The following is a 5,000-nucleotide window of genomic DNA, read 5'->3' as shown; positions in this document are numbered from 1 at the left end:
CGGCGGACGTTTCCCGCACTCGTAAAGTGCAATCCACCCCTATAACTTGCGTTTCATGAAGAGTTATTTCCAATATGCGACATTCCCGCTGTCCGTATACATGAGCCGCGACCTGTACCACTTACGAGCGAGAGACGCGATCGCGTTGCTCACTGTACGGCGTCCGATACCGAGCCATCAGCATGTCGGTCCCCATGCGCGTTGCACTCGCACTCGCAGTCGCAAAAACGTGGGGCAAATATATTACGCGGAAGAGTTATAACAGACCGAGCCCCACTGCATGGGGGGAGTCTTTGTCACTAATGTACACAGATGGAACATTTTGGACTGGAACCAGATTACCCGTACACACGGCGCTGATTAGTAATCAATGCAGAGCCATCAAACTACAGCAAATATACACAACTGTCCGTATACATGCTGAAAGAGTCTGCCCAAAATGGGAACCACACGTCAGCCAGACACTCTGATCACGCACCACTCTCTGCTTCTAACAGGCGCACATACAATATGTAAGCACCAGCATGGAACAACATCCAGTGCATCTTCTCCGCCACATTACACAATCCACACTATCACAACCAGACCAGGAGGTCCGTGCGGAAAATACAATATCCCAGCCTTTCGACATCCACCATTGCGCAGACCAGGCACCAACACCCACACATGTCCTATACAACGGTGCACCCAACATCACAATAGTACCTCCTGTCACAGCGCACAAACAATGACATGAGTCAAAGACACAGGTCTCACACAAGCATAGAATTGGAGCGCCGCCTCTAATAAGCCAAAGGTGCATCCTGACGTGACAAATCTGATCATGTCACAAGCATTCACTTACTATAATCACTATCAACGAACCTGCCGCCCCCGCCCCCCCCCCCCCCCCTACACCTTTCCGTACAACAACGTGTAACCTAACCTAACCTAACCTAACCTATGTTGTACCTTAACCTAACCTATGTTGTACCTTAACCTAACCTATGTTGTACCTTAACCTAACCTATGTTGTACCTTAACCTAACCTATGTTGTACCTTAACCTAACCTATGTTGTACCTTAACCTAACCTATGTTGTACCTTAACCTAACCCATGTTGTACCTTAACCTAACCCATGTTGTACCTTAACCTAACCCATGTTGTACCTTAACCTAACCCATGTTGTACCTTAACCTAACCCATGTTGTACCTTAACCTAACCCATGTTGTGCCTCAACCTAACCCATGTTGTGCCTCAACCTAACCCATGTTGTGCCTCAACCTAACCCATGTTGTGCCTCAACCTAACCCATGTTGTGCCTTAACCTAACCCATGTTGTGCCTCAACCTAACCCATGTTGTGCCTTAACCTAACCCATGTTGTGCCTTAACCTAACCCATGTTGTGCCTTAACCTAACCCATGTTGTGCCTTAACCTAACCCATGTTGTGCCTTAACCTAACCCATGTTGTGCCTTAACCTAACCCATGTTGTGCCTTAACCTAACCCATGTTGTGCCTTAACCTAACCCATGTTGTGCCTTAACCTAACCCATGTTGTCGCCTTAACGTAACCCACGTTGTCGCCTAAACCTGCTCTGTAATTGTTATACGACTCGTTCAATTACTGTAGTGTTGCCCACCCGCAACCCTCGCAATATAGTTCGCTACTCGCACTGCCCGCACCCCTGTGTATCGCTTCATGTTAAACACCTTGCAAGTCTTGCTCACTTTCCACATGCTCCTGCTGTACACTGTAATGTGGATGGCAGCAGGACGTACATGCCGCCCCTCCCCACGTCCCCACCTTGCCCCCTGCCTTCGCAAGCTGGTTGGTGAGAAGTTTGCATGTTCAATGCCCTTCGCATGCGACGTACTCAGGCTACGTTGTGGTGCGGCCTGTGTCAACTGTCCGCTGATGTCGTACGCGTGAACCACAATCTGTACTGCACATTCGTCCTTATGTACTGAATGATACATCGTGGCACATGTGTGACCGCACAACGACTGCGCCCAAAAACGGCGGACCATACAGTGCAAATATTGTGCACGCAGCTACGTGTCGTCTCCCTATGAGAGCTGGATTGCAGTGTGGTACGCCATAGAGACGTGTGGGAGGAACGGACGCCGTGGATGGCGATCAGCATGAGCTGTCTGTTGATGTATTCGGACCTAGTCGTCTCTCCTCACACACCGTGATGGCATGGTGCACCGCGTTCCATATCTGCGACATGCTACAGAGGCCGGTTGACAGTCGTTCGAGCAATGGACATCGCATACGTACGGGGGCCACCTTCCACGTATTGTCTAGGCGTGCACATTTTGTTGCGTGTATGTGGGCAGACGTAGTGTGGCGTGACACCTGACACAGGCATGCAATAATCGTTGAAGTTGCAAATGGCGATGGACGCCTGCGTTTTCTGGTGAAGTTACGCAAATGAACAAATGGTAACCTGTTGTGGTGCGGTTGTTCTCGCTAGGGGTGAATCGGTGATGGCGACGATAGGTTGAGGTACTAACCGGTTGTTCCAGCGATACCCACCATGCCGACGAAACTGAACGGCATCTGGGTGTGAAGCGATACGCGGCGGTGGCTGGGTGGGACCGTCCCCGGCCGGTGAGGGGGCGCCTCCCGGCGTGCTGGCCGCGCGGTGCGTGGGCGCACGCGCTACAGCCGGCTGGTGGGGGCGGCCAGTGGCAGGCGCGCCGGCCGACGGACGCGGCAGGCGTCGCAGCTGCGCGCCGGCGCACCCTGCGCGCGGCGCCGTGCGGCCAAAGTAGGTCCTCGCGGGCCCGGTGCGAAGCGCGGTGGACATCTTCAGTGTGCTGGTCCGATTGAGGACTGTGTGCGTTGAGGATGCGCCGCCGCCCGGCGCTCGGCGCCGCGACGCCGTCTGCTGCTCGGTCGCCCCAGCGGTTCTCGCTGGTGGTTTGTATCGCAGCTGTGCGGATGTGTTGGCGCGTGCGCTGTGCTGGGAGAGTTCGCTTCGGCACCCAAGTGGGGCTTTTGTCCTTCTGTGGCGCTGGCGTTGGAGCTGCCGGTCACCGTAGGTGGCGCGTGTTGTCTCCCGCCGGCAATGCCACGACAGCACGCTCCCGGGCCTCTGTCGGCAGCGGCAAGCTCAGTTGGGAGCACGGGTGGTCGCACCGAAAGCGTCTACTCGCCTAACTCCGGGCGATTGCGCCTCTCTCGAACCCGACCAAGTACTTGGGACGGCGCTGCGCGCCGCCGGGACCTGAGAGGGTTTCGAGGTGTATTGTGCAGGGGAGCTCAGCCTCCTCCTGTTTGCAGAATGATTGAGCGGACGCTTGCGTGTTCGCGCGGGCCCCCGGGACACACTCCCGGGCGGCCGGCTGCTCAGCTCTAGTTGACGCAGCTCCCTGGTTGATCCTGCCAGTAGTCATATGCTTGTCTCAAAGATTAAGCCATGCATGTCTCAGTACAAGCCGCATTAAGGTGAAACCGCGAATGGCTCATTAAATCAGTTATGGTTCCTTAGATCGTACCCACGTTACTTGGATAACTGTGGTAATTCTAGAGCTAATACATGCAAACAGAGTCCCGACCAGAGATGGAAGGGACGCTTTTATTAGATCAAAACCAATCGGTCGGCTCGTCCGGTCCGTTTGCCTTGGTGACTCTGAATAACTTTGGGCTGATCGCACGGTCCTCGTACCGGCGACGCATCTTTCAAATGTCTGCCTTATCAACTGTCGATGGTAGGTTCTGCGCCTACCATGGTTGTAACGGGTAACGGGGAATCAGGGTTCGATTCCGGAGAGGGAGCCTGAGAAACGGCTACCACATCCAAGGAAGGCAGCAGGCGCGCAAATTACCCACTCCCGGCACGGGGAGGTAGTGACGAAAAATAACGATACGGGACTCATCCGAGGCCCCGTAATCGGAATGAGTACACTTTAAATCCTTTAACGAGTATCTATTGGAGGGCAAGTCTGGTGCCAGCAGCCGCGGTAATTCCAGCTCCAATAGCGTATATTAAAGTTGTTGCGGTTAAAAAGCTCGTAGTTGGATTTGTGTCCCACGCTGTTGGTTCACCGCCCGTCGGTGTTTAACTGGCATGTATCGTGGGACGTCCTGCCGGTGGGGCGAGCTGAAGGCGTGCGACCGCCTCGTGCGTGCTCGTGCGTCCCGAGGCGGACCCCGTTGAAATCCTACCAGGGTGCTCTTTATTGAGTGTCTCGGTGGGCCGGCACGTTTACTTTGAACAAATTAGAGTGCTTAAAGCAGGCAAGCCCGCCTGAATACTGTGTGCATGGAATAATGGAATAGGACCTCGGTTCTATTTTGTTGGTTTTCGGAACCCGAGGTAATGATTAATAGGGACAGGCGGGGGCATTCGTATTGCGACGTTAGAGGTGAAATTCTTGGATCGTCGCAAGACGAACAGAAGCGAAAGCATTTGCCAAGTATGTTTTCATTAATCAAGAACGAAAGTTAGAGGTTCGAAGGCGATCAGATACCGCCCTAGTTCTAACCATAAACGATGCCAGCCAGCGATCCGCCGCAGTTCCTCCGATGACTCGGCGGGCAGCCTCCGGGAAACCAAAGCTTTTGGGTTCCGGGGGAAGTATGGTTGCAAAGCTGAAACTTAAAGGAATTGACGGAAGGGCACCACCAGGAGTGGAGCCTGCGGCTTAATTTGACTCAACACGGGAAACCTCACCAGGCCCGGACACCGGAAGGATTGACAGATTGATAGCTCTTTCTTGATTCGGTGGGTGGTGGTGCATGGCCGTTCTTAGTTGGTGGAGCGATTTGTCTGGTTAATTCCGATAACGAACGAGACTCTAGCCTGCTAACTAGTCGCGTGACATCCTTCGTGCTGTCAGCGATTACTTTTCTTCTTAGGGGGACAGGCGGCTTCTAGCCGCACGAGATTGAGCAATAACAGGTCTGTGATGCCCTTAGATGTTCTGGGCCGCACGCGCGCTACACTGAAGGAATCAGCGTGTCTTCCTAGGCCGAAAGGTCGGGGTAACCCGCTGAACCTCCTTCG

Source organism: Schistocerca piceifrons, unplaced genomic scaffold (genome assembly GCF_021461385.2).
Source record: "Schistocerca piceifrons isolate TAMUIC-IGC-003096 unplaced genomic scaffold, iqSchPice1.1 HiC_scaffold_1401, whole genome shotgun sequence".
Taxonomy (NCBI): Eukaryota; Metazoa; Arthropoda; class Insecta; order Orthoptera; family Acrididae; genus Schistocerca; species Schistocerca piceifrons.
The sequence above is the reverse complement of the archived record's forward strand: the minus strand, read 5'-3'. Positions refer to the sequence as shown.